The sequence below is a fragment of the Dipodomys spectabilis genome, unplaced genomic scaffold (assembly GCF_019054845.1).
Source record: "Dipodomys spectabilis isolate Male_0828 unplaced genomic scaffold, ASM1905484v1 ptg000227l, whole genome shotgun sequence".
Lineage (NCBI taxonomy): Eukaryota > Metazoa > Chordata > Mammalia > Rodentia > Heteromyidae > Dipodomys > Dipodomys spectabilis.
Genome location: NW_024870904.1, coordinates 5,837,048 through 5,861,318, shown reverse-complemented (window position 1 = coordinate 5,861,318; position 24,271 = coordinate 5,837,048). Strand labels below are relative to the sequence as shown.

The 24,271-nt window shown below is 45.0% G+C and overlaps 1 protein-coding gene across 2 annotated transcripts in view; it reads right to left on the bottom strand.

The window, feature by feature from the left end:
- Positions 1 to 24,271, bottom strand: part of Larp1 (La ribonucleoprotein 1, translational regulator) — a 104,123-nt gene that overhangs the window by 32,081 nt on the left and 47,771 nt on the right. The gene's annotated exons all lie outside the window — the stretch shown is intronic.

The following is a 24,271-nucleotide window of genomic DNA, read 5'->3' as shown; positions in this document are numbered from 1 at the left end:
CACCAGAGGTCAAGCCCCATGACAGACCCAAAACAACAACCACCACCACCCCTCTAAGACCCCACACTCCAAGGAGAAACCTGATGGAGTTATAAGTCCATACTCTCTGGTAGGCAATGAAGTCCATGGACCACAGAAGGTTAGGCTGAGTTTCCAACATCCTATGGTCAAATGGAATAAAGAGCCTTTCTCTTTGAGTGGATAGACTCCCATTTGACTCAAAAGCTTTACCTTTTAATATTCATTTTAACAATATAAATGAGACAAGAGATATATACAAAGATATCTAAGTGCTATTCATTACTTTAAAAACTGAAAAGTAGGTATATTCAACAATAATAAACTGGTTAAACTTAGATTTATCCATTATCTTTTTAGTAAGGATCTCTGCTGATATAAAAAGACATAAAAGAATAGCTACAAAAGAATCCATTTCTATAAAATAAGCACACACACACTCATAGTACAAACCCTGGAAGGATATAAGTATCAGGAACAAAGCATATTTACAGAAGTTTAATTTTTTTTTATTTTTTTTACAATTATAGGTTTTCTTTTTGGTGCCAGTACTGGGACTCTAACTTAGGGCCTGGGTGCTGCCCCTAAGCTTTTCCACTCAAGATTGGTGCTCTACCACCTGAGCCACACCTCCATTCCAGCTTTTTGCTGGTTTATTGGAGATAAGAGTTTCACTGAGCACCAGGCGCTGGTGGTTGGTTCACACCTGTAATGCTAGCTACTCAAGAGACAGAGATCTGAGGATCACCATTCAAAGCCAAGCAGGGCAGAAAGTCTCTCTGAGGTGCTTATCTCCAATTAACCATCCAAAAACCTTAAGTAGAGCTGTGGCTCAAAGTGGTAGAGCACTAGCCTTGAGCAAAAGGGCTTAGGGATGGCACCCAAGCTGAGTTCAAGTCCCATCACCAATAAAAAACAACAACAACAAAAAAAAAGAGTCTCACTGACTTTCCTGCTTGGGCTGGTTTCAAATTGAGATATGTAGATCTCAGCCTCCTGAGCAGGGAGGACTATAGGCATGATCCATTGGCACTTGGCAATACAGGCTTTTTGTTGTTGGTGGTGGTGGTTGTGGGGCTTGAACTCTGGGCCTGGGCACTGTCCCTCAGCTCTTCAGTCCAAGGCTAGCACTGTACCATTTGAGCCACAGTGCCACTTCTGGTTTTCTGAGTCGTTTATTGGAAATAAGTCTCTCGGACTTTTCTGCCCTGGCTGGCTTTGAACTGCAATCCTCAGATCTCAGCCTCCTGAGTAGCTAGGATTACAGGTGTAAGCCACCAGCACCTGGCCAGGCTTTTAGCTTAGGAGAAAGAAAAAAAAAAAAAGCAAACGTTTTACCAAGCAGGTCTGAAAAATTAAATTTACTAGCACGAAGTTGTACGCAAAGCTTTTCAAATCATTGGCCTTTTTTATTTCTTTTTAACTGAAATTTCTTTCAGGCCAGGTGTCAGGAATCCTAGTTACTTGGGAGGCTGAGCTCTGAGAATTATGTGATTGAAGCCAGCCCAGGCAGGAGTGAGAGTCTTTTTTTTTTTTTTGCGGGGCGGTGGGGGGGGGGGGGAGGGGGGGGAAGGGTCTGGTCGTGGGGCCTGAACTCTGGGCCTGGGTGCTGTCCCTCAGCTCTTCAGCTCAAGGCTAGCCCTCTACCATTTGAGCCACAGCGCCACTTCCGGCTTTTTTCTTTTTGCTTATGTGGTGCTGAGGAATCGAACCCAGGGCCTCAGGCATGCAAGGCAAGAACTCTACTACTGAGCCACCTTCCCAGCCCCAGGAGTGAGTCTTCTCTCCAATAAACTAGCAAAAAGCCAGAAATGAAGCTGTGGGGCAAGTGGTAGAGTGCAAGCCTTGAGCAGAAAAGCTAAGGGACAACACCAAGCCTTGAGTTCAAGCCTTAGTACCAGCACAAAGGTACACACAACAAAACTAAAACTTTTCAAAACTGAGAAGGGTCAGATATTGTGAAAACTCCATCTAACATTTTGTTCTTCAGACATGAAAATGGAAATGGTGAAGTATTCAATCTCTGATCAGTGCAAGGAAGCCTGCCTGCCATTCCCTAATTCCAGCATTAGTCCTAAGCAGGGCAATGTGGCTAGTCTGTATATATTCTTTAATTAGTCCAAAAGAAGATTTTTTTAAAGCTCATACCCTAAGGTCCCTATGTGCCAAGATCCCATGGGGCTGCTCTATTCTTGCTCTCTTTCTAGAATCTCAGGATGCTCCAGGCAAGGTAAACAAAGTCCCTTGAGTGGCAGAAAAATCTATTAAAACCCATAAGAAGGCCGGGCGCTCATGGTCATGCCTGAAATCTTACTCAGGAGGCTGAAATCTGAGGATCATGGTTCAAAGGCAGATCAGCAGGAAATCTGTGAAATTCTTACATCCAATTAACTAGCAAAAAAAGCCAGAAGTGGAGCTGTGGGTCAAGTGGTAGAGTGCTAGCCTTGAGCAAGAAAGCTCAAGGACAGTGCCCAGGCCCTGAGTTCTATCCCCAGCATTAGCACAAAAGACAAATAAACATAGGGAGCCTCTGGGGAACTCAGGAAGGCTGTGATGAACTGCTATCAGCACTGCAGGAGCTACAAAAAAGACAAGGCTTCTGACTTAATCACACATCACTCTGTGCTCCTTCTCAGCCCCCTACCGTGTGGCATGTGTGCACATGCGTGTGCCACACTGGGGGGGGGAGGCAAGTAAAAAGGAATACAGGTTTGGCATCTGAAACTTAATGAAAGCTAATTTCTGTGTACGCACCAATCCCTATGTTGAGCATCCAACCAAATTATAGGTAAGTCCCTTCCTCCCACCTCTGTATTCTGAAACCTGTATCTGCCAGCACCGATCCAATCCAGCTCAGGAAACACTGTCCATTTGCCTCCCTCACCTCAAACAGCTAAGAATGTTAGAGCAGTAAACATAAGTACTGTTTCATAGACAGGAAAATGAGGCTGCAAATGAGGAAGGGTCTTCCTTGGGACTGGCTCCAAGAGCCAGGATAGGAGCCAGAAGCCTCCAATCCCTTCCCAATGCTCCTACCAGTTCATCAGTATGAATTCCACAGGGCTGAGTAGTTCCCATGCACCTGTTGGAGGTTGGAATGGGTCGAAAACCTTTATAATTTTAGGGCACTGTCTTGCTTTTTCCAATTAGTTACAAAGTATAGAATCAGGCCAACACAGGGCCCAGGATTCCAGGGGAAGGATGGCAGATACAGGTCCTACAAGGGTAGGACCGAAAAGTGCTTTCTGTCTCACAGGACAATTGTTAGCTAAGAGCCAGTACTGACTCTAGCTCTAGGGGGCCAAAGGACTTCCCAAACACACACATGCATTTGCTAAAAGTGAGGCATATCAGCCAGGCACTGGTGGCTCATGCCTGTAATCTTCACTACTCAGGAGGCTGAAATCTGAGGATGGCAGTTTGAAGACAACCCAGTCAGGAAAGTCTGTGAGACTCATCTCCAACTAACTAGCAAAAAAGCTGGAGCTGGAGTTATGCCTTAGCATAAATGCTCAGGGATAGGGCCCCCCACTCAGTGGTACCCCAACCCATTAAAAATAAAAAAGTGTAGCATATGAGAATTTCTATGTGAAGTGGCTTGAGTTTGGAGGAGGTGGGGGCTTTTTCCTGAGGCTATACCTACATGGGAAGATTATTTTCACTTAGGTTACTGTTATGTAGCAAGGAATAGGAGCTAATCCACCCCTGCTGCTGGGGTAAGAAAGGGGAAAATAAGGACAGAAGGTCCATACTGACGTATGGCAGGGAAGAGTGATGATTCGGATAGTGGGAAAAGGATGTTGCCCATATAAGGAAGCTGACTACACAGCCTTAACCATCCCAAGACCATCTCTCAGAGCCTTTCAAGTGTGTAACACCCCTTTCTTCCAACATTCTGAAGGAAAGCCAGAAGGGCCACAATGACACACTTCACTATGGCCTTGGGTTGTAGTCCCTACATATTCTGTCCCTTGCAGAACCCCTTGAAATTTAGGTCTCTGTAAAAATGGACATTACCTTGTAGATCTGCTGGGACACTGAAAGAGAGCCCACTCAGTAAGAGTGCCTATGCACACTTGGAATGCTCAACACATCCTAAGCATTACAATTCCAATTCACAAAAGAAGCTTAGTATTTCCAAGTATGCTTCATGCTGGGAGGGACAACAGATTAACAACCTTTCAACCTGAGAGAAAATAGAAGACAGTTGAAAAATAAGGACCAGGAATCAACTGGCTCCATTCTTCCAATTCAGACCACAAATGAGGTCCTTCACAGGTTGCCCTCCAGACAGAAGATGGCTAGACTCCAGGGCCAATGTCCCCCAGGAAAAAAGAAAATGTCAGGACTCTGTTGTTTGAAATGGGGAAAGAGGAGGGAATTTACCATAGTGCTCCCTCTCCCCCAGGGAAGCATTGGCATAAAGTTCTGGTTTGCTAGAGAGGAAAGAATATAGGGAAATCCTAGTGCTTCCTTCCAGTTGAAAATCATTCATTTTTCTTACTCAGCTAAAAAGAGGGCATAAGCCACATTGCAGTATCTCCAGCTTACTAAAGGAACTAAACCTGATATAAGTATTTTCTATATTGTCTTGTTCTAGAAAGATTCTAACATTGCTGACTATTTACTTATTATTTATTTTTGGTTGGTCACAGGACTTGAACTCTGGGCCTGGGCGCTGTCCCTGAGCTCTTCAGCTCAAGGCAAGCACACTGGCACTAGAGCCACAGCGCCACTTTCGGTTTTCTGGTGGTTAAATGGAAAGGCACAGACTTTCCTGCCCGGGCTGGCTGAGATCCTCAGGTCCTCAGCCTCCTGAGTAGCTAGGATTTCAGGTGTGAGCCAATGGCGCCTGACTTGCTGACTAATTTTTAAACCGAAAGCTACCTAAAGGGAACCCCGCACGTTTACTTTGGAACTAGCATTATCTCCTAGAGACTGGCATCTGACAGGATGCTGGGCTTAGATTTGTTCACCAGCCTGCTGCCTTGATGACCTGGCCCCAAGGTCGACCTCTCAGAGACCACTCAGATCCCAAGTGTGGCAAAGTTCCTCTGCTGGATTGCTCTCACTATATATGGTAAAGATTCTCTTACTTAATCTTTAAAATAACATTGAATTAACTCCTTTCACTGTTCCCATTTTATAAATGGGGAAATCAAGCTACGTGCTAGGATGGCTATTTGCCAACGTCACAGTCTGTAAAGCATTAAAACAGGATCTGAAGTCACTCATTCTAACTCTAAAACTTACATTACGTCCCTAATCTCTAGGAGGAGGTGGAAGGAAATCTAAGGAGCCCAAGCTATTACCACCTACTTTACTGTGGCCAATGGAGCACTCTCAAGAGCAAGGCTCCCTAAGGTCACAGAGCTGGGCAGATGCCACTAGTGGGAGCAAATGCCGGTTATCAGTCAACCCCTCCCCCCTTACCACACACATGTACAGAGGCAAGTGAAACTCACCTAGCACATCCTGCTGGATTCCCTAACTCCAGTGCCCTAGTGGCCCCAGACTGAAAAAGGCATTACTTCCAGGTCTAACTACAATTACTCTATTATAGACTCTGCCCCAGGGAGGTTCCTCAGCCACACCAGGACCAGAAAACAGAGCTGCTGTAGGGGGTGGGGTGTCCAGCCCACAAGGATTCTGCCCCACCCCCAGCCTTCCTGGATGGGGATGTGGCAATCACACAGGAGGGTACCCACCTGTGCCTGTTCCTCCCAAGGCAGCCCGGGGATGGGGTATAGTCCGAGGGCAGCTTGGAGATCAACAGGACTTTTGTCCTATCTCCATATTACCCCCCCTCCCCATCACCTCCTAGGCAGGAACATTTTTCTACACAATAAGGAAGAATGCTGGTTAACTCTCCTCACCTTTTTCACTTGTTTTTGCAGTTGCAGTTGCTGCCACTTTTCAGAAGCCTCTCTCTTCCCATCCCTCCCACCAGATTTTCTCCAGACTTGCAGATGAAACACAGGACACTCTGGGGAAGAGTGAGCCGAGAGGTGGTTAGATCATCTTGAGGCGCCACTGAATGGTAGCTGCAGATCAGGCAGCAGCCATGCAGGGAGTGCAGAGTCTCCTGGGCATTGGAGGAGGGGCAGAGGGCGGGCCAGGCTACAGTCACATGATACCAGCCAGCCTGGCCCAGACCCAGTTGACTATCTTTAGCCTTGTGGTGACCCAGGCGCTGGGTGTACTCCCATTCTCTGCCCAGACATGGAGCTTACAGCCATACAGTGACTATGACCATCTCCCACAGTTAGTACAAGGCCTTGAAGTCTTGCTGAGAGTTGATTAATTAACAATCAGCACAGCATATACTAGCAGCCACTTTTTTTGGAATGGTACTGGGACTTGAACTCTAGGTAGGAACTCTAACACTCCAACCTGTTTTTTTCTTGAGTACATTCAATTCTAGCTAGAAAATAATTGCCTTTAAACCTTATGCTGACTAGGTGCAAAAATGGATCCAAATTCCAAGCAAGATCTCATTTACTGGTAGCTACAAACAGACACTACTGCTATCATTCCAGTTGTGTAGAAAATGAAACTGAAGAATGGGACTAACCTATGATTGCGTAGTACATGTTGAAGCAAGATGGCTAATCCTTCCGTAGCCACAGATCTGGGTGTAAAAAAAAAAATCTCAGGAAGCCTCTTTAACAGTCCAAAGGAGCTGCTGGTCAAATAATGACTCTGGAACAAGTTCCAATTCAGTCTGCAGTGTAGAGTGTCTTCAGAGTATCTGCTATCACCCAAAATAGTTAATTTCTAAGTGTCTCAACCCTACTGGCCCATATTCAACTACCCAAACTTGCAGATGACTTTGGATGGGGTCAAAGTTCTTTACATAGATGGCTCATTCATGTTTCACAACCATTGGGGAAGACAGGAACGATGGTGATCCCCAGTTATCAGAAGCTACATGACTTAATTATGGTCACCAAACGAATAGTGGCAGAGGTGAGATGAAACGCAGGGTACAGTGGTACTCTTTTCCCTACCCCCTGGACCTTTCAGTCTACCCACAATGCACTGTAGGCGGAGAATTACTGAGAGGTTCATGAGGGTAGGAATCATTTCTACCTTGCTTACTTGGTCCCTAGAGCCCATGATTACAGTTTGTGTGTGGTAAAGATTTATGGAATGAAGGAATTTACCTAATATAATTGCTTCTCAACTTCCAGAGCACTCTCTTTTAGGAAAAGAGGTTAATTACCTCTATCCCCTATCCCCTGCCTTACTTATTTCTTTTTCTTTTTTGGTCAGTCGTGGGACATGACCTCTGGGCCTGGGTGCTGTCCCTCAGCACAATGCCACTTCCAGTTTTCTGGTGGTTTATTGGAGATAAGAGCCTAGAGGACTTTACTGCCTGGGCTGGCTTTGAACCTCGATCCTCAGATCTCAGCTTTCTTAGTAGCTAGGATTACGGGCATGAACCACCGGCACCTGGCTTCCCCTGCCTTAATTCTCATAGCTTTCTCAGAAAACCTATGGAGCTCAGACCTGTGGTCTTTCCTCCTTGGAATTGGAATCCGTGCACTTCAATATAAGCACCAAGGAACAGCTTTGGGAAACAGGACAGAGGGGTTAAACAGCAGATAAAGCAACACAGGAAAACTCTCTGGAGACCATGGACTTAATTCTGCAGGTCCCAGGCAGTAACATACATCACCACCAGGCTAGTTAGTAACCAGGGCAAGCTGGGAGGCAAAGCCACTGTTAAAAAGCAGCAAAAGACAATCCCAAGGCCACTTCCTGTATCTTAGGCTTAATGTTGCCAGACTTTGAGTTTCAAGAAAATAGCAAAATTAAAGGCAACACCAGTGGGCACCAGTAGGTTAACACCTTTAATTCTAGCTATTCAGAAGGCTGAGATCTAAGGACTGCAGCTAGGAGTCAACCTGGCAGAAGGTCTGCTAGACTCTCATCTCCAATTAACTACCTTTTAAAAAAGCTGGAAGTAGAGCTGTGGCTGGCTCAAGTGGAAGAGCACTAATCTTGAGCAAAAAGTTCAGTGACAGCATCAAAAGCCCTGAATTTAAGCCCCAGGACAAGCACAATATTAAAAAAGGGAAAAAAAGCTCTGAAAAGAAAAATTTTCCCTTAGCATTGTCAGTTAATTCACTTTCCTTTTCCCTCCTTTTTGCCAGTCCTGGGGCTTGAACTCAGGGTCTGAACACTGTCCCTGAGCTTCTTTTACTTAAGGCTAGCACTCAAGCCACAGCACCACCTCCAGCCTTTTCTGTTTATGTGGTACTGAGGAATCGAACCCAGGGTTTCATGTATGCTAGGCAAGCACTCCCCTACTAAAGCCATATTCCCAGCCTAATTCACATTTTCAAAAACCCTTCTGTAAGCTTCACTCAGCTGTGGTTCTTACAGACTCCTGGATTTCAGTAGCCAGTCCTCTTGGGCAGATCACTGGCACAAGGATGCCTGCTTGCTTACAAACCTGACTCAACTGCCTTGATTCAAACTGATGCTTTAACCCCAAAGCAGCTAGGCTTTCTCCTGTGTCTGGCTCCCAAGTGCTAGGATTACAGAGTGTGCTACCACAATCAAATCAAATTCATTCTTATTGCCCTAAATCTTACTCTCTGTTGGAAGAGGCTTCTTAAATCTCCAAGAAACTTCCTTGTTTATTGGCACAGAGGCTATTCCCAGACTCAGCTAGGACTGGAAGGAAGTTGAGCAATCTCTATATGTAAGAGAAAACGGAATCTCAGGAGCAACCTGGTGGTAGCCACATTACCAGTGACCTGTCACAGACCTGGTATCTGGACACTGAGCTGTTGCATCCCAATTGGGAGCTCTCCATAGGTCAAGCTGATACCTACAACAGAAAGCTCTGTGAACAAGCACACTCCCACAGGCGGAAAGCAGAAACCACCAAAAGAACAGTTCTTCATACTGACAATTACTGTAACTCTTACTATTTTTCAAGAAAAAATAGCTTCTCACATGTAATGAGAATACTTGACCAAAAAGGAGGGCCACACTTTCTCTCAATTTTTCCTTTTCATCCTGTACCAGAGAAAGCTAATCTCTGGAAGAAACAGGCTAAGAGGGTTCTGGAAGCCTCTAACTGGCCAGCTCTCTATCTGGTGAGGCAGGCTGAGCACCCTCATTTAACTGGATAGTGATGGCAGTAATCTCCATGGTAATGGGGGACTTGTGTGTGGCTTCCCCTGGAATTCTTGGGTAAAGACAAATTCTTCCAATTCACAGTAAGGAGGTCAGCTGGCACTGCGTCCTGGAAGTAACTGGTTCACAATTCTTAGTTTAGGTCTACCTGCAGGCCTGTTTAGTGCTATCTGTTATAGCCAACTGAATATGGAATGGGACGACTCAACAGCCAGAGTGCAGCCTAACTTAAAGTCTCCTACTACTATTCACAGACGTCTTTAGAGTACTGGTATTCCTCTTCAGCAAATGTAAGGAGAAGTTGGGCAGGAGGGCACACACCTACAATCCTGGTACTCAGGAAGCTGAAAGCAGGAGGATGAAGAATTTGGGGGCAGCCTGTTCTACACAGCAAGCTTCAAGCTAGCTTAAAAAAAAAAGAGTGGAGGATATCTGCTTTTCAATCCACCCCATCAATGATGTACTAGGCCACTGAGTTAAGAAGTAGAACACCAGTTAAGCAATGACTTTATCCTAAACTATTTATTATAGCTGGCTCACATACTTGTCACTGGTTATCCTTTGCCTACCCATTACAGTTTACGTGTGTTTGCAGACATACTCCAATACTGGGGTCTGAGCTTACCACCTTGCACTGCTTGAGCCACACCTTCACTTCCAGCTTTTAGCAGTTCACTGGGGAAAGAGGTTGGCTTTGAACTTTTATCCTAAGATCTATCTCCTGAGTAGCTACTACTACAGGTGTGTGCCTCAGTGCCCAGCAGTGTTTAACAGTAAATGAGATATTTAAAAGGAACAGCAGCTGGGTGCCGGTGGCTCATGCCTGTAATTCTAGCTACTCAGGAGGCTGAGATCTAAGCCAACCAGGGCAGGAAAGTCCATGAGACTCTTACCTTTAATTAGCCACCAGAAAACTGGAAGTGGTGTTGTGACTCAAAGTGGTAGAGCACTAGCCTTGAGCGAAAAAGCGCAGGGACAGTGTTCAGGCTATGAGTTCAAACATCACAACTGGCAAAATTAAATAAACAAACAAATAAATAAATGACAAGGTAGTCTTTTTTTTTTTCCTCTTCTCATTTATTTGGAGCAAATCTTGAATTTCCCTGGACCCAAAAAAAGGGGAAGAAATGAAGTTACTAGCAAATAGAAATTCAAGACATCAAAAAGCCAGAAGTTGGAAGTGGCTTAAGACTTTGCTGTGTCTAGTCTTGAGCAAAAAAGCTCAGGGATAGCACCCGCTCCTCCCCCCGCCACCCCTCTGAGTTCAAACTCCAGTATGGCACACGTGTGTGTGCACACACACATACACATACAAATATAAACAACAATGGCTGGGCACCAGTGGCTCATACCTGTAATTCTAGCTACTCTGGAAGCTGAGGTCTGAGCATTGCGGTTGGAAGCCAGCCCAGACAGAAAAGTCCATGACACTCTCAGAAAAGGCCAGAAATAACATGTGTCTCAAGTGGTAGAGCACTAGCTAGACTTGAGTAAAAGGCAGTTTAGGGACAGAGCCGAGACCCAGATTTTGAGCCCCAGGACTAGGAAAAAAAATTAAGGCTCTGAAAGGAACTGTGCATTTGCATTCTCTTTAAGGCCAAAGAACCTTCATTTCTTCCTACCCTAAAAAGGCTACTGAAGTCAGAGTCGTTTAGAATAATGGCTACCAGCATTTACCTCAGAACATAGGGCCTCTTTTTTTTTTTTTTTGGTCTGGTCGTGGGGCCTGAACTCTGAGCTTGGGCGCTGTCCCTCAGCTCTTCAGCTCAAGGCTAGCGCTCTACCACTTGAGCCACAGCGCCACTTCCGGCTTTTTTCTTTTTGCTTATGTGGTACTGAGGAATCGAACCCAGGGCCTCAGGCATGCAAGGCAAGCGCTCTACCACTGAGCCACCTTCCCAGCCCCACATAGGGCCTCTTGCTGTGAACCATTGTTCAATCCTAACTGTGTTCAGAGGGACCACAGTCTTTGTTTTCAAAGATACTCAAAGAAGCTAAATGCTAAGGTAAAGATCTGAAATCCTTGCTATCCCAGGCTCCTCTCAGACCCACAGGAGAGAAACATCAATTTATGACCCAAGGGGCTCTATGGTCTAAGACTGTAGGCCCAGGGGCTGGGAAGGTGGCTCAGTGGTAGAGTGCTTGCCTTGCATGCATGTGGCTCTGGGTTCGATTCCTCAGCACCACATAAGCAGAAAAAGCGGGAAGTGGCGCTGTGGCTCAAGTGGAGAGGGCTAGCCTTGATCTGCAGAGCTCAAGGACAGCACTCAGGCCCTGAGTTCAGTCCCCATGACCGGCAAAAAATAAAAAAAATAAAGACTTGTAGGCCCAATGGAGACTGAGGCCACTCACACCCAACCCACTTCCCTGAACACGGCTCATCTGCCAGGTGGAAAATCATGCCACTCAGCACAGAGGAAAAAGGGGAGGTTGTAATGTTAGAAATCAAAGCAGTTTAATTCCAAAGGGAATGCTCCAAGGTGATTTGTAACCTGAAGGCCTTGGGCTCTGGTCAGCACCAGAGACCCAAGGGAATTTTACCAATTCAGGCAGACCAGAAACAAATTGAACTGGGAAATTACAAAGATCCTGCAGGTCAAAGGAAGGGAAAAGAGAAAGGGAGGTAAAATCAGCATTAGCACTATGCTTGTCTCACTCAAATAGTTTTGAGGTAAGAAGGGTGGGTATAGATTACTAATTTTACAGAACTAAAATGTGGTGAGAGCCCAGTGCTGGTGGCTCACGCCTGTAATCCTAGCTACTCAGGAGGCTGAGATCTGAGGATTGCGGTTCAAAGCCAGCCCAGGCAGGAGAGACCGTGAGACTCCTATCTCCAATAAACCACCAGAAAACTGGAAGTGGCGCTGTAGTTCAAGTGGTAGAGTGCTTGCCTTGAGCTGAAGAGCTGAGGGACAGGGCCCAGGCCCAGAGTTCAAGACCCACGGTCGACAAAAAAAATAAAAAAATAAATAAAATGTGGTGAGTTTCTTGGTTTGCACATGAGTACTATACTATGGGAAAGGTGTGAGGTTCAGTGATACAGCACTTGTGTTTGTAAGGTCCTGAGTTCAATCACCAGCACCAGGAAAAAGAGAAAAAAATTACAAAGAACATTGAAAGCCAGGCGACAGTGGCTCACACCTGTAATCCTAGCTACTCAGGAAACAGATCTAAGAAGTGATGTTCACTGTTCAAAGCCAGCCCAGCCTTGGGCAGCAAAGTCAGGGAGACTCTTATCTTCAATGAATCACCAAAGAGTAGAGCTGTGGCTCAAGTGGTAAGAGTGCTAGCCTTGAGCAAAAAAAAACTTAGGGACCATGTCCAGGCCCCGAATTTAAGCCCCAGTACAGGCACACATAACAAAAAAAGAATATTGAACTTTTCCCCCTCCTTTGGCCAGTCCTGGGGCTTCTTTTTGCTCAAGGCTGGCACTCTACCACTAGCTACAGTGCCCTTCCTGCCTTTTTCTATTATGTGGTACTGAGGAATTGAATCCAAGGCTTCATGCATGCTAGGCAAGTACTTTACCACTAAGCCACATTCCCAGCCCAATATTGAACTTTTCTGAGATTCTAGCCTTGGGCTTCTGCCACTATATGAAGCAGCAAAATCAATCTGGCCATTGTTAATTTGGGTGTTGAGATGTTTGTCTATGAGGCACTGGAAAAGCAGTGAATGCTCTGTTCATATCCTTTGAGTGCTCTGTTCATAGGCTTTAACCTTTTACCTGTAACTAGCTAAAGCTTGACTACCTAAGTGCTATACTGAGTGAGGAACCCCGGGCTGCAAAGTGAGTCAGGAAAAGCCTGGGACTAATGTGTCATGGGCAGGATAAAGGATGGTAATCACAAACATGACTGCTTAAAATTTCAGTCTGTCAATGACTCAACAGTGCTTTTCACCTCAACAAGTATTTAGCTACACTGTGTGATGGGTATTGGGGTGCTGGGGATAGAAACAATTACTGCTAAGACTCCAGCTTAAGCTAGGCGCTGGTGGCTCATGCCTGTAATCCTAGCTACTCAGAAGGCTGAGATCTGTGGATCACGGTTCAAAGCCAAGGAAAGTCAGTGAGACTCTTATCTCCAATAAACCACCAGAAAACTGGAAGTGGCGCTGTGGCTTAAGTAGTGGAGTGCTAGCCTTGAGCTGAAGAGCTGAGGGACAGCACCCAGGCCCAGAGTTCAGGCCCCACAACCAACAACAACAAAAAGAGCACAAAAGCCTCCAGCTTATTAAACTAGTACCTGATGGGTGGGTTCAATGTTCTCTTCTTCAAAGGACCATGATGTCCTCAACTGGGCAAGACCTAAAACCCTTAGGCCTAGGCTCTTCCAGAGATCAATGTCAGCTCATGCCTGTAATCCTAGCTACTCAGGAGGATCTGAGGATCACAGTTTGAAGCATGCCTGGGCAGAAACGTCTGTGACTCTCCTATCTCCAATAAACCCCTCAGAAAAAGCCAGAAGTGGACTGGGAATGTGGCTTAGTGGTAGAGTATTTGCCTAGCATGCACAATGCCCTGGGCTCAATTCCTCAGTACCACATAAACAGAAATGGCTGGAAGTTGGGCTATGGCTCAAGTGGTAGAGTGCTAGCCTTGAACACAGAGAGGCTCAGGGACTGTGCCCAGGCCCTGAGTTCAAGCCTCAGGGCTGGCAAAAGAGAGGGGCAGGAGGAGGAGGGGAAGGAGGGAAAGAGGGAGATGGGGGGAAGGAGGGAAGGAGGGAGGGAGGGAGGGAGGACAGGAACACAAGCCAAGAATTTATACAACTCTTCGCTATTGAAAAGGGTTCTGGGCTGGGAGTCTGACAACACCTACTTGGCCTACCAGGCCTAGATTGTACTACCAGTACATTTGGCAAGAATTGGGGCTCTACTACCAGGGCCAGTCTTGAGTTTCTCTTAAGTGGGAACAGAATCCCTAACCTAATGGGAACTAGGAGAATTAAATGAGTTATAATATGTGAAGTTTTTGAGACAATGCCTGGCACATAGAAAGTATGCTTATTGGCTGTTGTTTCAGAAGTTAAAAGTAGACATGTCTGATTATATAAATACCTGATTAAGACCAATGACAAGGGTTCCTGCGGAATCTCAAAGCCACTTGTGAGCCTCCTTTCAGATCCCTTGCCCAATGTTTGCTTGGTGTTCCCTGTTCCCTAGCCAATGCTTCATTTCATACTATGTCATTGCTTATAAGGAAGTGGTGATGAAGGATGGACAACCTATGTTTCAGGAAATCTATAGAATTGTTGGGAAACACTTTCTCATTTGAGCAGGCCTTCTTTCAGTCTCTGAAGGGGCAGGAAGAGTCAATGGCTTGTGTTTAGAGAACCAGAAAAACAGTCTATCTTTGCCTTGGGGTCCATGCTGCAATGCTTAGTCCTCTTCACACCCCTACTCCTACAGCACTGCTCACTGAAGGATCTCCTGTTCCCCAAAGCAACAGAATGGAATTGAGAGACCCGGCATGGACGCTAGTGTCAGCTGGGAGACTTTGACCAAGACAAAGCCTTCACCTTTTATACAACCAGATTGCTTCCAAGTCCCTTTAGACTTTGGACTTCCACAAGCCTAAAATCTCCAGGGCTGACACTCTAGAAGGGCAAAGAGAGGATGGGACACGTAGGCCTGGAATGATAAAAGAACATCTAAAGTAACTACAACCTAGCTTCAGCCAACAGTGACCCTCATCTTTGTCCCTCTACTTCCAGCCAGTCAGGCATTCCCAATCTGTTAATGCCCTCAGGCCCTTCTCCTCAAAGTAGGTGAGAGACTCTACTTTAGAGGGTAAGCTCCTGTGTCCCCAGCGCAACAGAAAGGAGCCCAACCAGATGCTATGGCTCATAGGATAGCACCCAGACCCCAAGTTCAAACTCTAGGATTGGCATGTGTGTATGAACGAGCACGCACGCACACACACAGAATGAGCCCAACTGTAAGACTAAGTTAAAGCTAGGCGCCGGTGGTTCACTCCTAGATACTTAGGAGGCTGAGATCTGAGGATCGTGGTTCAAAGCCAGCCCGGACAGTAAAGTCCATGAGACTCTTATCTCCAATAAGCCACCAGAAAACTGGAAGTGGTGCTGTGGCTCAAGTGGCAGAGCGCTAGCCTTGAGCTGAAGAGCTGAGGACAGTGCCCAGACCCTGAGTTTGAGGTCAGCCATGGCCACAAAAGCATTTGAAACCAGCTTAAGATCCTGTCTGAAACAACAAAAACAAAACTAGATTCCTAGCTGGTCTTGATAGCACATGCTTATAATCCTAGGACTCAGGAAACTGAAGCAGAAAGTCCATGAGTTCAGGCCAACTTAGGCTACACAAGAGTCTATCTCCAAAACAAACAAAATCTGAGCACTAAGTTATATCACTTGCTAAGTGCCAGTTTTAGTTCAAGTGTCAGAATTGGCACTAAATAAATAATAAAAATTTATTCTCCATAAAAGAGCCAACTACCACCTACTTTAGGATCACTTGTGAGGACTGCTAAAAAGATATGAATAAAGAAGTATTCAGGAGCTGGAGGTATGATTCAAGTGACTTTTCCAAGACTGGACCCTGGGAGAAATTAAAAGACGGTGGCATTCACTCCTCCGGTTTGGCATTGGGCACTCCTGAACAATGTCCAGCTTCAGGACAAGCAAGGTTCCAAAAAAGTGCAAATCATATCACCCCCTCACTCCCTGGAGCCATTCCCCTTTAGCCTAGAGACTTTGCTCAAGATTGCTGGACACTATAGCTGCCATTCCCAGCCATGCAAATTAACATGGGGTAGGGGGTAGGGTTTTTGGAGAGGAAAACTGGATTCCAAACTTCAATCTCCTCAATCCAGTAATCCACTCCCTTTCATCAGAGGGCTAACCCGGGGTCTGCTCCTTATGTCCAGCCCTCCTTAAAAGGGGAAGCCAGCAGCAGGAAAACAGTAAAGTAGGAGACAGCTAAAATTTACAGCCTGGATAATTAGGGTATAATTATAGATGTGAGAGAACAAGGCAAAAAAAAAAAAAAAAAATGAAACTAAGCTTCTACATACCTCAAACCCAAGATTCCTGACACTTAGGGCCCTGATGTAAAGCACACATGTGTCCATGTACTGTGGGGTGCAAAGTGCTTCACAAATAAATCAATGTTTGGAGATTTATAAGATTCACTCAGGCCCATTCTGGGTCTTTTTCTCATCTGCAACTGTTCTCCCCATGAGACACAGGCCAGTGCTTGGCAGCTTCCTTCAAGGATGTGCTGTAGGCACGGAGGCATTTGCTGGTTTAATGGAAATGGGGCCTTTACTCACCTCCCACTGGCTTCCTTTTGTAGCTCAGTTTAGCTCCAGAAGCAAGCATGGGAAGAACACCAGTGAACTTCTCTATCCCCGCCTGCTTCCCTCAAGTACAAATGCACTTGTGACCGCAGCTTGGCAGTCTTACCTCAACTGCTGTCAGGGGAAATAAAAACAAGGATGGCAGGCTAGAGTGTATGAAGGTGTATGAATCAATAATCGAAAGCAATGTAGTATTGGATCCATTTATCTGTCTGTCTGTCTTTTGGTTGTGGGGCCTGAACTCTGGGCCTTGGCGTTGTCCCTGACCTCTTCAGCTCAAGACCAGAGCTCTATCACTCGAGCCACAGCACTACTTCTGGTTTTCTGATGGTTAACTGAAGAGTCTCCCAAACTTTCCTGCGTGGGCTGGCTTTGAACCGTGATCCTCAGATCTCAGCCTCCTGAGTAGCTAGGATTATAGGCATGAGCCACCAGCACCCGGCTGGATCCATTTCTTAACCTTTCTCTCTCATCATCCAGCTACTACCTTCCTTACCAAGGCTGCTTGAAGATTCTAAGTAGCCTTGAAAGTTTGTGTTTCTATATGGGAGGAAAAATACAGCTCAGAAATACTATATCATTTTGTCTGCTTATTAAAAAATGTATATATGTGGGGCTGGGAAGGTGGCTCAGTGGTAGAGCACTTGCCTTGCATGCATGAGATCCTGGGTTTGATTCCTCAGCACCACATAAGCAGAAAAAAGAAGTCGGAAGTGGTGCTGTGGCTCAAGTGGTACAGTGCTAGCCTTGAGCTGAAGAGCTGAGGGACAGCGCCCAGGCCCAGAGTTCAGGCCCCATGACCGGACCCCCCCCCCCAAAAAGAAATGTATATATGTGTATATATTATATGTACATGAAGTGTGCTGTTCAATATGAAAGGCATACCACATTCCAAAATCAGCACAATGAAGAATATTTCATTAATAATTATACTAATTAACAAAGCTGAAATGTTATTTTGAATACACTGGATTATCAAAATGGATTTCATAGCCAGGTTGCCGGTGACTCATGTCTGTAACCCTACTCAGGGAGCTGAGATCTGAGGATCGTGTTTCAAAGCCAGCCTGGGTAGCAAAGTCTGTGAGACTTGTCTCCAAAAAACACTCAGAAATAGCCAGAAGTGAATCTGTGGCTCAAGTGGTAGAGCACTAGCCTTGAGCACAGGCTCAGAGACAGTACTGAGGCCCTGAGTTCAAGCCCCAGGACCAGCAAAAAAAAAAAGGGGGGGGGGATTTCAATTTTTTTTTAACTTTTTAAATATGGCCTAAAATCTGAAAATTTGTAGATTGTATTGTATTTCCAATAGCATTAAGAAAGACACACAATTCTACTAATGCTTACTATTTATGGTGACTGCCAAAAATTGTTTTCTTTTTGCTAAAATATATTTGGACACTTTCCTATATAGTGAAAAGTATTGTTTGAGTAATCTGGAAAGATTTTTCCCTTCAAAAAGTTAAAAGTCCCACCCCATAAGCAGAGTATTTCCCATCTCACTTGGTAACCCAGAACCAAAGGGCCTCCCCAAAGCCTATAAAGAACCCTCTCCCTTTCTACCCACCCAGAGGAAAGGTCAGTCCAGAAAACCACCGTGTCAGCAAACCTCTTCCCAGCAGCTGGAGTGTGGCCTCGTAATAACAGCAGAGGAAGAGGAATATTTCTAGAAGAAGGATTGGGGTTCCCTGGAAGGATCAGAAGTTCTAGGCCCTGGCTCACACTTACTGAATTCATACCCAGAGAGCCTAGCCTGCCAGCGGGACAGAGCTGGGGCCCTAAAGGCCTAATCTGTGCCACAGTGGTGCTGGAAGTCTGAAGTTCTAATTTTATGGGTCCTCTCCCAGAAACATTTTTCTGGAGGGAGCCAAGATACATATACTTATGTGGCTCGGAGAATATAAGACCAGACGGTATCAAAGGTATTAACTCTGGAGTCAATCTACCCATGGGACCAAATCCTAGTCCTTACTAACTACTGCATGCAGCCTTGAGAAAATTACCCAGGTCTTCTGCCTCCCAGTTTTATTATAAAATGAGGGTCAAAATGGTGACTAGATCTCACAGACTACTGTGAATGAGATGTATGTTATGTCTCCAAATTGCAGTAAGCATGCATAAAGTGGGGGATAGCCCAGAAATGTGGCCCACTTCTCCAGGGTATCCCTGCCACCCATGAGGCAAATTCTAGAATACCTAGCTAAGCCCAGAGCCATATCAAAAAGGCACATCAGCTGTGGCTGTGCATTGACTCGACAGCAGAGGATCTAATCCCTTCATACATGCTGTGAGAAATGACAGTCTAGCCAGGGGAAATTAGAGAACCGAACTGAAATCAGAACTCAGTTGCTCAGGCAGCTTGCTCTGACCCCACTGAAGATCTTTCGTGAAATAAAAAACCCACAGCAGCTTCTGACACAGCAAGTTCAGTTCCAAAAGGAACAGAAAACTGTGACACAAAGATTCAGGATCAAAATCATTCTCCATATCATCCAAGATGCATGATCCTGTCTTCCCAAGGAAGTTAGTTGCTATTTCCCCAAGGTAACTAACCTACACTCTTCCATTCCACCTGGAGAACATACAGCCTGGATCAGGCAAGGCAGACAGGTGCAGGTATGAAAGCCCCAGCCCTCAACTTGGCTCCAGGGTCCAAAAGACCCAGAACCAGGGGAAAATGTGTAGCTACCTCAGACCTCTTTCTGATAAGCTTCTAGGATACAGTACAACAAATGCAGCTTCTAGAAAATTTGACAAGTGAGGAGGAAATAAGAACCAGCAGCCCAAATGTTCCTTTTCTACTTGGGAAAAACACTTAAGTTTAAGTTTCAAAAGGAGGGAGGGGGAGCTAAGAGACCCAGAGGCTGACACAAAGATTAACTGTCACAGTAGTTTGATGTCCATCTTAGCTTTGAAAAGCAAAGCAGGATGGTTTACATACCTTTAAATTGCCTAAGATTATTTTAACCAATCCAACAAAGCAAGGGAACTATCACAGGCGCTCATTCTATCACAAGTGACTCACAGCTGCAGAGGCAAAAGTTACAGTCCTACAAGCTCTCCCAGAGGGAAACATCAGAATTTGGATTAGTACAGGATACATTATCAGATAGCTTGTATTTTGAGATAACATATAATATGGATGATTGTAGCTTTTCTTTGGATCATTGAGATGCAATGAATCCATCTGGAAATGAGCTGAAAACAAATATACATTACTAAGAAAAAACTTATTTATAAATGCCTTGCCATAATTGTTAAGGTGTTCTAGAACATTTGCATTTAATTTAATTCCATTTTATTCTATTGTTTACACAATTGCTCAAAGATGGGGCGGGGAATGTGGCTTAGTGGTAGTGTTTGCCTAGCATGCATAAAGCCCTGGATTTGATTCCTCAGCACCACATAAACAGAAAAAGCCGGAAGTGGTGCTATGGCTCAGGTGGTATAGTGTGAGCCTTGAGAGTAACAAAGGCTCAGGGACAGTACCCAGGCCCTGAGTTTAAGCCCAGAACTGGCCAAAAAAAAAAAAGCCTTTCAAGACCTCTTCCCTGCCTGGTGCCAGTGGTTCATGTCTGTAATTCTAGCTACCAAGGAAGCTGAGATCTGAGAATTGCTTTTCAAAGCCAATCCAGGCAGAAGAATCCATGAGACTTGTCTCCAATTAACCAACAAAAACCTGAAAGTGGAAGTGGGGTAGAGCTCAAGTGGGAGAACATTACTAGCCTTGATTGAAAACCTGAGAGCTCACTGACCCCCTAGTTCAAGCCCAGGAACTTGTGCGCACAAATACCCACACCCCTTTCTACTAGGATTAACTTTGAAATGTCAAACCGGGAGTCAAGCCTGCATTTGTATAGGTATTTATTTCATTCAGCAGGCTGCTTCTCCCACCTTGATTGGATTAGCTTTAGAGCATCACCCCGCTAGACCAAGGTGGCAGGAGGTTTTTCTTAGGTTTTGAGCACTGTGCCCTGGGATTCTGGACAATGCAGGGTAAAATGAGGTAAGATGAGTTTCCAGGAAAGGTTTGAGTACTCTTGGCAATGCTCAGCCAATATGGCCCATGTCTTTACAGGAATTCTAAGATTCTGACATCCTGTGTATATTAGTTGATAGCCAATCCCTCCACTTCTGGTCTTAAAATTTAGAACCTGGGTCTGGTAGAGGCCAGCATCAAAGTATTAACCAGTTTAGCAGAAGCAAGGAATATCTGAAGAGATTATCTCAGTATCTCTAGTACTCAAGCTTATTTTAGACAGGTGGCTTGAGCCTGTTCTTTTTTTTTTTTTTTAATTTTTTGTTGTGAAAATACCATACAGAGGGGTTACAATTACGTGGGCAAGGTAATGAGTGCATTTTTTTTTTGGGGGGGGGGGTCCGGTCGTGAGGCCTGAACTCTGGGCCTGGGCACTGTCCCTCAGCTCTAAAGCTCAAGGCTAGTGTTCTACCACTAGAGCCACAGTGCCACTTCTGGCTTTTTTCTTTTTGCTTACGTTATGCTGAGGAATCGAACCCAGGGCCTCAGGCATGCAAGGCAAGCACTCTACCACTGAGCCATCTTCCCAGCATGAGTGCATTTCTTATCAAGCATTGTTGCCTCCTCCTTTGTTTCCCCTTCCCATCTTCCCCCTTCTTTCTTTCTTCTTCCCTCCCTCCCTTCCTGTCTTCCTTTCTTTTGTCAGTTGTAGAGCTTGGATTCTGGGCGCTCAAAGCTAGCACTCTACCACTTGAGCCACAGCACCACTTCCGGTTTTGTGCCCAGGCTGGCTTTGAACTGTGATCCTCAGATCTCAGCCTCCTAAGTAGCCCAGATTATAGGCATGAGCCACCGGCACCTCGATTGAGCCTGTTCTTAATGTGAAAGGAGCAAATGGCTGTTATGGGAATTCTGCAGGAACAAGACAGAAGGGACCCAACTTAATAGTTTACATTCCAATAGGAAAACAGCATACCTCCACCTTCACTCCCCAGCCCTGGTTGCTCATGCTATCTATAATCTAGCCTACTCAGGAGGCTGAGATAGGAGGACTGCCATCCAAAGCCAGTATGATCAAAAAAGAATGGACTCCAATTAATCACCAAAAAGCAGAAAGGAGAGCTGTGGCAAGCGGTAGAAAGTTAGATTGAGTGAAAAAGCTCAGGAACAGCAGAGCCAAGTCCTGAGTTCAAGCCCCAAGACTAGCACCAAAAAAAAAGAAAAGAAACTATTTTATTCACTGGTTTGTGGGTTAGGATTTAGGCAGGGCTTAACTCTGAGATTCTTGTGTTCCACCAGTGACAAAGTAGCTGATATCCTGAAGGCTGAGATAAGCTGGAACTATGGGATAAGGGGATACCTGTGAAGTATGCTGTCCAGTAGGAATTCTATACTTTAGCTTTGTCTCCCAGAGACCTAAAAGATGGAATTACAGATGCTGTCAGCATTCTAATTCTAGGCCTAGATACTGGTGTGATATCAAAGAATGAAGAAGAGGATGGAAGTCCTACCTTTTACTGAAAGAAGTATCAAAACATGACAGTTTCAAATAGTGGAAGGGCTGTAGAAGAAACAAAGAAAGCCAGTTGGATAGGGAGATTTTGCTGGGCAAAGACCACATGCAGGTTCACTCAAGAGTGTTAGGAGGGGTTGGGAAGGTGGCTCAGTGGTAGAGCGCTTGCCTTTGCATGCATGAGGCCCTGGTTCGATTCCTCAGCACCACATAAGCAGAAAAGGCTGGAAGTGGTGCTGTGGCACTACCCTTGACCTGAAGAGCAGTTCCGGCCCCATGACCAGCAAAAAAAAAAAAAAAAAGTGTTAGGAGTACTTCTAAGTAGCCAAAATGGGATAAGGAGCCTGATAATGAGCATTCAACCCTGGAAAAAAAATATCAGGTACTTAGGTGATGATACGCTTAAGAGTTCTCCAAAGAACAGAAAGAAAGGGCTGGGAAGATGGCTCAGTGGTAGAGTGTTTGCCTTACATATCTGAGGCCCTGGGTTCAATTCCTCAGCACCACATAAGCAGAAAAGGCCAGAAGTGAGTGGTAGAGCGCTAGCCTTGACCTGAAGAGAGAGTTCAGGCCCCACGACCGGATCATCCCCCCCCCCAAAAAGAACAGAAAGAAAATCTATAAGAGCAAAAGTGCTCATAAAATCAGATATAGGCCAGTGGAGGTAGGCAGTCTGGACTCTGTTATGAATTCAGTAAAGAGGTGACACATTCTGATTTCTGCTGTAGGATTACTCAGGGTATAGGGAGCAAAGTAAGAAGCAGAAAGACCTTTTAGGAGACTTTCTGTAGCAGTCCAGGAAAGAGGTAGAGAAGGGTATGATGACATAATGACCTGGGCAGACCCAGGTCATTTTTAAGATACACTGTTATTATTTTTTTAAACAAAAATGGCTCAGAAAGGATTGAGTCAACATTACAAACTGATAAACATTAAAAGGCTTTTTGTTTTATTTTTATAGTTTTTGGGAACTTTATTCCAGAAGACTGTTTTATCACAATATTTAATGACAAATTTCAACAACTTTTCTGTCAGAGCAAAATATAGTTGAAGTCTTTGGTTTTACCTGCAAGCCTGCTTCCCTAGTAAATGTAGATATGGGGTAGAGTGGAAGTTCAACAAAAATGTTCAAAAAGGAAAAGGCAGGCTGGACATGCTGTCTCAGGCCTACAATTCTAGCTACTCAGGAGACTGAGATCTGAGGATCAGGTTCCAACCAAGCCTGGGCAGAAAAGTTTATGAGACTCTCATCCAATTCACCAAAAAGTAGGAAGTGGAGCTGGGCTCAACTGGTAGAGCCTTGAGCACACAAGCTCAGGGACAACACCTAGACCCTGAGGTTCAAGCCCCAGGACAGAAAAAAGCAAGTCCTTTTTTATTTTCATTGCACACTTTTCATTTTACCTTTGCAGTGATCTTTGATTTATCACTGTGTAAACAACAGAATAGCCAGGCACCAGAGGCTCACATTTTGAAGCCAGCCCAGGTAGGGCAGGAAAGTACAAGAGACTCTTATCTCTAATTAACCACCAAAAAGCTATGGAGCTCAACTCCACAGAGCTACAGCTCCAGTAGTAGATAGACTATTAGCCTAGAGCAAAAAAGTTCAAAGACAGTGTCCTGGGTCTGAGTAAGTGTACGTGTGGCTGGGAATGTGGCTTAGTGGTAGAGTATTTGCCTAGAATGTACAAAGCCCTGGATTCAATTTCTCAGTATCACAAAAACAGAAAAATCTAGAAGTGGTGGTGTGGCTCAAGTGGTAGACTGATGGCCATGAGCAAAAGCAGCTCAGGGACAGTGCCCAGGCCTTGAGTTCAAACCCAAGACTGGCAGGAAAAAAAAAGTACATGTGTATGTATATATAAAACATAAGTACAAATATATGAATATCATATATATTCAGTCAGCTTTCTCCATTAAAGAAAAGCTAGAATTCTCCACGCTTTTGGATTATTTTCCTGATTTCTAAATACAAACGATTAAAGTGTTACATACAATTCATTTGAAACCTATCAAAGTTTCAGTGTGGACTGGGCCTTCTGGGGAAGGAGGATGTGGGATGGTCCTTTGTGACTTCTGCCTTTCATAATATAAGTCTCACCTACCAGTGAATTCTGGGAAATATTATCATTCCAGAAATTCAGGCCCTGTTCAAAGTCACTATTTGATCAGAATGAACACTGGCTAATGCTCTACCTCCCAACAAAATCTTAACTTTAAGCTTGTAAGAAGCAGGCTTATTTCCATTTCAAGACAACCAGCATTTCCCATCTACTGTAAAATTTGATCC